Raw genomic sequence first — 10,472 nt, 5'->3', positions numbered from 1 at the left:
TACACTTCAAATGTTTTCTAGTATAGTTCAATATTGTTACATTTTTTTAATATTTTTTATTTGTGAATTTTTGGCATTTTTGTCCAAACTTTGACGCACACTTTCTATAAGAAAAAATTGAGAACCATTGATCAATTTTGCATGGTAGACTTATCATATCTTAGTGAATAAGTAGAAAAAATGTCAGTGCAAATTTTCACTGGGGTCATGGGTACCCAAGATATAAATAGGACCCCACTTTTTTTTATTTCGTTTCGACCCACGTTTTACATTAAATACCTCCAGAGCCCTTTAATATTTTGTTCTGATATTAACTCAGTTCATAGATAATCTTGTAAGCAACATTTCTACCCAACTTCAGCCAAAATTAATCAAAAATGGGGTCTTGGCGAGGTTTTAAAATTTTGAAAAATCGTAGTCGAGAGCTGGAAACGGCCAAATTTGGATGTCTATGACCTTTGACCTTTTAGAGTGACTGTGAACGATGTTGTTTTTTCAATATTTGGCAGAAGTACTATCACTTGTAAAAAATTTGGGTTGTTACCCAATTTGGTTTAGCATTATTATGGCCTCAAACATGGCCAAAAATCAAAAAAATCGCGCCCTCATCACTCTAGTGTTTCTCAATAAATTTCACTCAAATTTTGCAGGTGTTCATCATATAAGATACTGTAGTGAAAAGGTGTGTCAAATTTAAAGAAAATCGGAGAGGATGAATTTTTTAACTGTTTGAATTGACACGGAATGACCCTACAAGGGTATGTTGCATGACACAAACTTTGGGAAAGGTTAGCTCACTCTCACACTAGGATAAGCTGAGTTTCGATGTGATGGGCAAATAATACCCTATGAACCAGGTAAGCCTACATGACTATTTGGTTAAAGAATTTAGTATTTTCACCAATTGAGGCAAAAGTTTGGCACAGCACTTCATGACTGACTTGTGTTGCCCCAACCAAAATAGCCATGACTGAACAAAAATAAATACCAAATAAAACTAATTACCAAGGAATAACTACAAGATGAGTAGTTTTGAGACAAAGTACAATGTCACAATCAATGTGCAAGGCTTCGCGATGGACTGTTTTGTGTCTTCAACGAGCGTGCTGTTTTGATTGTAAAATTCTTATGCTATAGGTTATCATCGGTTATTGACCTGAAGTAACCCTCGATTGCGAGATCTCTATTATGTAATGTGTTTCCAGAGCATTCGGGACATTCATTCAGAACAAATCTGGATTGTTCTGTTATAAGGATGTTTAGCAGTAGATCTGTAATTGCGAAATCTTTATTATGTGAGATGAAACATTTAATAACCAATTGAGGCTTTTATTCACTGAAATATATAAATACAAAACAATAAGAACTTAAGACAAACTGATAGCATTAGGTAACGTAGTAGGCATACAACACAAACTTCTACTGTAACATATAGTTTCAAACATAAGACTGCGACGCTCTGGCAAAGCAGTTGAAAGGAAAGGTTGCTTGCGGTGCCAGAGGCATCGCGCTTCTTAATCAAGCAGCAGATGGCATAACTACCAAACACAAATTGCAGACGTTGTCAAGACGTAAATACCACATTCTTCCCTCCTTCATCTTCGGAACACCATCTTCGAATAATACAATAACAAATTGACAAAACGATATAATAACAAACAGATACATTTCATACATGATAAATAATTGCATTACCTACAGGCACCTCAAACATCGTATATATTGTGACCATATCTTTTAGGTGGTCTAGTTACTCTAGAAGAACGTCTCGGGTGTGTAGAAATGGTTAAGGGAGATTCAGTCATTTCATGATTAGTTTCCGAAGAAGTATGAGCATCTGCATCAATATCTGGTGTAAGATTTTGCTGTGTACCTGCGGTTTCCGGTGAAGGGTTTTGTTGTGTACATGGAGGTTCTGATGTAAGATTTTGTTGTGTGAGTGAAGTTTGAGAGAGAGATTCAGAAGGAGTAGAAATCGTGTTATCATTGTTTGATCCTTTTCTAGGTGTTGGGGCAAGATCGTTGGTTGAGACGGAAGATTCCCGACCATTGGGAAATCGCACATGGGCGAAACTTGGGTTTGCGTCCAATAGCTCGACCTCTTCCACAAGCGGATCGCTTTTATTTCGGACAAAACGTCGAAGTAGGACTGGTCCTGGCTGGATAAGCCAGCTAGGAAGAGATTGACCGAACATACTTCGACGACTAAACCCCAGAAATCGTTCGTGGGGAGTGGTGTTGGTTGCAGTGCATAAGAGAGATCGTACTGCGTGCAGAGCTTCGGGTAGAACTGCCTCCCAGCAGCTCTCAGGCTGTTCATACGTTCTTAACAAGAGTTTGACAGTTCTCCAAACAGTTTGGTTAATTCTTTCACATTGAGAGTTGCCGGTAGGGTGGTATGGTGTACTCCGGCTACTCGCAATTCCTCTGTCTAAAAGATATTGCTTGAGATCTTGAGACATGAATGAAGAGCCTCGGTCGCTGTGGATATACAAGGGATGACCAAATAAAGAAAAGAGTTGACCAAGGCATCGTATAACAGTGGGCGAAGTCATGTCTTTACATGCAAATGCGAAAGGATAGCGACTATATTCATCAACAACAATCAACATATACTTATTCCTGCCATCGAGGGGTCCTTTAAAGTCAATGCTAAGTCTTTCCCATGGTCTCATCGATTTAATCAACAATTCGGCTGGCTTACGATAAAATCGAGGTTTTAATTCAGCGCAGACTTTGCAGTGCAAACAAACATATTTGACATCTTCTATAGAAAAAGGCAGATTTTTAGTGCGAATGAAATGGGACAAACGTGTAATGCCAGGGTGCCCAAGTTTTTTATGGATTTTGGTAAGATCGGGCGAGTTAGAAGATAGTGTACACGCTTTGGATAACGCATCTGGAACTAGATTGCTCTTACCGGGTCGATGCAAGATGTCGTAATCGAAATTTCCCAATTCGGCACGCCAGAGCTGGATTTTGTTGTTTTTAATTTTACCTAGTCGTTTTGGGTCAAACATGAAGGAAACGGCCCTTTGATCTGTCAGAAGTGTAAACTTGCGGCCATGTAATAAATGGCTCCACTTTCTAACCGCATCCATGATAGCCGAAGCTTCCTTTTCTACAGTTGAATAGTTTGCTTCGCATCGAGAAAATGTTCTAGAGTGAAAGGCAACAGGCTGCCCTCCCTGATTTAAAGTGGCAGCTAAGGTATGCTCCGAAGCGTCGCACTCCACTACAAATGGAATTCCTTCTTTGACACTGGTGAGGCAAGCAGATGCAAGACCCTCACGTAAAGTTTCGAAGCTTTTAATGGCGTCAGAGGGTAAAGGAAAAGAAGATGATAGATTGGATTGTACTAAAGGTCTAACCTTTTCAGAGAAATCGGGTACCCATTTGGCATAGTAAGAAAACATTCCCAAAACCCGTTGTAATTCTGGTTTAGATTTCGGCAAGGTAAGTTCGAGCAAGGGTTTAAGGCGTTCGGGGTCAGGTTTGATTTTACGGTGTGAAAGTCTATAACCCAGTAAGTCAATCTCATTACGAGCAAAAACACATTTCGATTCATTAAAAGTTAAGCCCTCGGCTTTAGCTGCAGCAAACAAGGCGTTTAATTTCGCGTCATGATCTGCTCGATCATTGCCACACACAGTTATATTATCAAGATAAGCATAGGTGTCAGTCAAATTATGCTTTTCGATCAGTTTGTCAACAATTCGTTGAAAAAACGACACACCGTTAGTAACACCAAATGGTAAACGCGTGAATTGAAATAATTTTCCTTCGGCTTCAAAAGCCGTAAATGGGCGGTCAGCAGGACAAAGCGAAATTTGATAATAAGCAGATTTTAAGTCTAAAGTGCTAAACACAGATCCTTCTGCGATTTTCGCAATTTGATCACTTATTTTAGGAAGCGGATAAGCATCAAGTAATGTAAATCTATTTATAGTTTGTGAATAGTCAACAACCATTCTTGGTTTATGTCGTCCATCTCTTGCAACCAGCACTTGCGCTCGCCAAGGTGAATAAGAAGGTTCGATAATTTTCTCGGACAAAAGTTTGCTTACCTCCTCCCGGATGAATTTACGATCTTCTTGATTGAAATTCCGAGACTTAGTGGCGATGGGCTTGGAGTTAGGTTCCAAACTTTGGAATAAACGAGGAGATTCCATGGTTGAGGCAGATACTCCGCAGTAAGAGTCTCCGATCACTAACTTTCTTTGTGATCCATCAAGCTTGAACACAACTTCTTCATGCTGGTTCAGAAAACCTTGGCCTAGTATGATGTCGGCACAAAGTTTTGGTACTACTCCAAAGACGACATTGGCATACTTTCTCTCTTGAAGTTTGACGTCAGTACACACTTTCCCCAGCACTTGTGCAGTGAGTTGGTCCGAAGCCATTGAAACTTTAGATGGCTTGCCTTGAGGTTGCAGTTTAATAAATTTTGCAGCTTTGGCACTCATGAAGTTGTCGGATGCACCTGTGTCCAGCAAGCAATCAAAATCCACCCCTTTATAATAATAATAATTTATAATAATAATTTATTTGCATCAGACAAAGCTGTCCATATCCAAAACAAAACAACAAAATAATACACAAACTGCAAATGCACAAATAACGAACAACAACAACGAAATAACATCAAAAAATAACAAAATAATACACTAACTGCAAATGCACAAAATCTCAATAAATAGGCTATCTACTGTTACAAGTTTACAGACAATGGTACGGTAGCGTTACAATTTAGAAGAACTGAAAATATTGAGAACGATAAAAACCATCAGATGACATGGCAGCCATCAAAACTAGTTAATAGCATACATAGAATTATTATAATGAAGACGGTAATTTGATATACGATGGCAATCAGACCTCATCAGGGAGGCAACAATAGAGTTAGACGATACTTCGCATCTTCCAACAAAAGAAAAAACATATTTACGAAGTAATGCATCAAATGTTATGATGTTACACAAGACTTGATGTTCACGTACGCTATAGATTTTGATTGCTATAGATTTTGGTTGCTATAGTACGCTATAGATTTTGATAGATTTCAATGATCGATTGATGTTCACGTACGCTTTAATTTGTGTACGTAGTGTGGTTTTGTTTAAGCATTCTGGGACTGTACCAAGAACAGAATACAAGTGAGATTTTTCAACATCATCATGGGCTGTGTTGTCATCGTCAAGTGGGGACTTCTGGCCTGCAAATGGTATTGCAGCTGCTTTCCGAAGGTTGTTTTGGCAAACACCTTGAAAATGACCGATCTTGCCACAAGCATTGCAAAGCTTGTCTTTCGCTGGACAGAAGTATCTGCCACCTGCATGGAGATTACCTCCACAAAAAAAACACTTGCGCTTTGTGCATCGGTTAGAAACTGTAGGTTTCATTGTTGTCGTTTTCACATCGCTGCTAGATTGCTTAGAAATGGATGAAGCACGCTGGGGTGAATTAGTTAAATAAGAATTTGAGTGTTTTTTGGCTTTGTCCAGCATTTGAGCTTTTCTAATGGCAGTTGGTAAATCCAATTTTTGCTCTTCAAGTAATCTCTGTCGAATTGTATTGGAGTTGATGCCATTAATAAAAGCATCTCTTGTAATTTCGTCTTTGTAGGTCTCGGCGTCTACGTTTTCGAATTCGCATTCTCTTGCTAGTTGACGTAATGCGTGAATGTATTCATCGATGGTCTCTTCAGGATTTTGAACTCTGGTCATTAATAAATGTCTAGCAAACACAACATTTTTCTTTTTATGATAAGCATTGTCGAGCGCTGTCCTTGCTGCGGCGTAGGTCCCTGCATCTGCGATGAAGGCGTAGGTTCTGTGTGAGAGTGAGTTTGCTAGTAACCCCAGCTTGTCGATGTTTTCTTGATTTCCTTCGTTTCTTTCAACCGCAGTTAGAAAAGTTTCAAAAGTTTTTTTCCAGTGATCGTATATTTTCTTTGCTTCGGGATCCTCTGGAAGGATCTCCAGCCTGTTGGGTCGCAGCAATTTGTCCATTAATACAAGTGAATAAAATTGAGATGAAACATTTAATAACCAATTGAGGCTTTTATTCACTGAAATATATAAATACAAAACAATAAGAACTAAAGACAAACTGATAGCATTAGGTAACGTAGTAGGCATACAACACAAACTTCTACTGTAACATATAGTTTCAAACATAAGACTGCGACGCTCTGGCAAAGCAGTTGAAAGGAAAGGTTGCTTGCGGTGCCAGAGGCATCGCGCTTCTTAATCAAGCAGCAGATGGTATAACTACCAAACACAAATTGCAGACGTTGTCAAGACGTAAATACCACATTATGTAACGTGTTTTCTAGAACCTTCTACTCCTACGTGACTATCTAGAAGCTTCTTTAAACCTGCTATAAATAATGGTGTGAATTGATTATTATTATGATGAGTTGATTATTATGATGAGTTGGTGATGAGAGATCATTGTTGTAGTAGTAGCAGTTGTTAATAGACGCAAAAATTATTGTTGATCGAGAGATGAAGTATTGAATACGAGAAATGCAAAGTTGATGCTAATATAATTTCTGATTGAAATTAGAATCGTATGAGAAGCTGTGAGTGGATCACGTTAGACTCGATCAAAAGCCGCAAGCGTTGGAATCTATTGCTGTTTACTGTTACTTTGATTAATTGCTGGAAGTGGTGAACCATTCGTTGGAGTCCTTCAAGCGTTTTCATATATGTATCATTTCACTAGTAGAACTATCCGTGAATTTAATTGACTGCTTTTCGGTTTAACTCATTAAACTACGTCATTAAACCTTTCCAAGTCTTTTTCCTGGTAAGAGATAGAAAGAAATCGTGACATACAATAATTGCAATTTCGTTTAAACTAGAAAGTCTTGGTTTAATTAACAATTTTCATAGTGTAATGCCAGTGACGATCGGTGAGGGAAAGCAAGGAAAGCAGTGCTTACCTTAGCAAAAACTATGCAAAATATAATGACTGAATTCTAGGTTTAACTTCTTATTATTTTTATCACGTTTATTTTAACTTAAAAATTACTGTATTCGTGACTAAAATTACTCGTAACGCTTATGAGTAGTCCAAGTCCTCACCAAACCGCATGTCTTGCCTATAAATGCCAATTGACGCAAACGCTTCTGTCAGAAACAACCACTGAAGCTCCAGGGAAATCAACTATCAAAGTTGCTTTCCCAGGTTCAAAAAATGTCAAAAAACGCCTTCGTTTTATCCAATCTTTACTCGTTTTGCAAAACGTCACCAGCTGCTTAGCCAATCAGGTGTGTTATGATTATGGTATGGTTAGTTGTGCTTTCCCAGTGACGTCAATGCGTACATTCGCTAGAGCGACTAGACTAACTCGTCAGAATGGTCTCTCGTCACGGTACACGCACAGCATCATAATGCCAAAAAGCTTGTTGCTGTTTTTTGATGTTTCCTCGCCATGTACTTTAGCTTACTGTACTAGCTTTCATAGTCATGCCTTTGCCCTTTTTACAGCGTTGATATAACGTTACTTCGCCAATGAACGTTCAGGTGCGGATGCAATATTTAGTTTGTTAAGCTTCTATACGCAGGAGGCAAACTTATCCAGCTTTTTGTACAAATTGCTTGCGGTTGTAATGTTTAGGCCTAAGTGTTAGTCTTTGTAGTGTAGGCTTAACTGAATATCTGAGAATGAACATTCATGACGAATTAAACATTTAGACAACTATTATTCCATGTCTAACACAGGATCTTGGTCCTGCAACGTTAAAATTAAGATTGTTCATAACCTCTAAACATTAAATGGATGTATGATCACGACATAGGCGAAGCACAATTTGACAGATTTTTATTTTTGATTTGTTTTGGAAATGCTCTCAGAGCGCACCAAATTGGAAGTGTTTTTTAAAATTTCTGAGGGAGGCCCCCAGACCCCCAGCTGGAAGTGTTGCCTTCAGCAACACGCCTTCGGGCTTCGCCCAACGGTTACGCCCTTCGTGCCTACTACCTTGCTGCAGCATATTTCCAAGTTGCTTTCCCAACGGTTTAAGCCACCGAACGTCACTGTGTAATGCTCTGTTTAGTCTAAACCACAAGAAAAAGTTAGTCCAAAATATGAAGGTCAAATTTTACACTAATTTAAGTTTCGCAGCCTAGACCAAGACAGCAAGCAAAAACTGCAGAGCAGTTGCTGTTGTCACATCACAAAGGAACCACTAAGTGCGTTAAAGCATTTTTTTTGAGTGTATTATTTCCAAAAAAAAGTTATGCTTGATTGAAATCAAACTGACCGGTTTTAGCCGACGACTTGTTTTGCCCGAACTACCCTACTTAGTTTACAGCGACATTTCGGGCACAACAATGCGGCAGAAATGATCCGGGAACGAGATCTATGCTTCTTTACTACATGTATGATTTTATTGTCACCACATAACTTAAAAGATTGCAATCGTCTTTCCACAACAAAACATAATTCAAATCCTAAGTCCAACGCAGGAAACTGCGCACTGAACGTTGACTGACGGAGCCAGAAGTAATATCACTACTGTATCAAAATCATACTATAGTGAGCTGCACCAAAATTATACCGTACTCTGCCATACTCCCTACACCAAAAGTAAAATTCTCTGTCTGTTGAGTTGAAGGCCAGAACGCGATATACATAGTCGCAGAGGAATCAAGCATCTGTAGGCTAAAACGTTGAAGAGACGAAAAACTACGCATATGTGATTGAAACTGCCGGTTGCAAGAATGCTTTAGCTTATTGGCATGCGATTTCTTGAGGCACGCAAATTCCTAATTGCGCTTCAAACTTCCGAAGCACAATTGCAAAATTGCTTGAATTACTGGGTAACGTTACATACATGCAAAAGAACGACAATTTCACGACGGTAACAAACCTTAGGAAAGTTGAAAAGACCTAAGGTGAAAATCCCGAAGCATAACTGCACAATTTCTTGAATTGCTGGGCAACGTTACAGATATGCAAAAGAACGACAATTTCACGATGGTAACAAACCTAAGGAAAGTTGGAAAGACCTAAGGTGAAACGCAGGGCGCTGCAGACACCCCTGCAAGAAGGCATTCGGGGGGAGCCATTTGACTTCTGATGAGGATGTGAGGCGGAAGAAACGTACAAGTTCAAGACACAGTATATGGACATAACACGGTAATGTCTAAATTAAAACGATGACAAGGTATACACCAAAAACAAGAACGGGTTCGGATCCCCTCCGCACGGCGCGAGCGCTAACAGTCCCTCTGTCCTTGAGCGGTTGGTCGGCTCTGACGTCGGTCGAAGCAGAGGTCTCGTGCAGCGGACATCCGGCCACGATAATTTCTAAGTAACACAAAAAAATGTGGAAGATTACAATTGCAGGGCGCGATGACAATCTAATCGCTACGGTTATTACAAGTGAACGCCGCGGAAGCAGTTAAAGTCTATATGCAGTACAGGAGGCCTAATACTTGTGAAAAGTGACGAAGCATGTCAGAGGGCGCAGAGCGCACTCTCTCTACAAAACGGGGGACAGTCCGAACAAACGCCGTGCGAAGCAGTCGCACGAACTGCCACACACCGCGACGCGAGAGCAAAGCGTCATGACAGCAGGATGGGAATCTAACTAAATGGGGAAGGTGAAAAGAACGGACAAACCTTTTAATTAAACCAGACTAGGACTGTACTGCCAGGAGACGCACCAAAGGAGAGCGAAGATGGCTAGAAGTGCCCAGCCTCAGGACAACCTGCAAGGGACAATGATAGATCGACTGAAAGCATGATAGCTATACGATGTGGCTACACGGGGAACCAGTCCAACAGGGCAGGAGGCGGTGGACATGTGAAGACGAGTAGCTATAATGAGACAAGGCCAAAAGGGCAGAAAGCGACGGGCGAGCTAGTTGCAAGCAGATGTCGGCTGATATCTATGATATGTCCGTGAAGGTCATGACTACTCGGTAACGTTAACAACGTAACGGAAAAGAATGGTTAAGTGTAGTGAGCTGATGAGGAAGTGAGGCACCAGCGAAAATTAATTAAACTGTGAACCATATCTTAACGATTGTACAAGCCCCCACTAATCGTGGCTTACAAAAAGACAGCAAGGCACGTCGTGAACAAACGATGCCTACGGATGACCACAGTGGTCAGACTAAGATATAACAAGACACTACGTGAGGGGAAAGCAACCACGACATCCCCAAAAGGGCGACTACTAAACAAAGTAACTGACAAAAAGACTACTAAGGTGAACTGAATGCATGGATGCAGTTTTAAGTCTTGCCCAGGACGGAGAGCTAAGCGGGGGAAGGTGAGCTGCATTACTAAACACCAAGTCTATGTTCGGGTCAGGATGAACACGGACTACGATCTAAAAATGCACCAAGTGTGATACTAAATCGGATACTATGATAATTGTAATTGAAGGATGTACAATCGACTAGAGTCTAGATCAAGTACAACAAAAATGAAGGGATGTAAGGCACATGTC

This window comes from Aplidium turbinatum, chromosome 5 (assembly GCF_918807975.1).
Source record: "Aplidium turbinatum chromosome 5, kaAplTurb1.1, whole genome shotgun sequence".
Taxonomy (NCBI): domain Eukaryota; kingdom Metazoa; phylum Chordata; class Ascidiacea; order Aplousobranchia; family Polyclinidae; genus Aplidium; species Aplidium turbinatum.
This window is presented reverse-complemented; position numbering follows the sequence as displayed.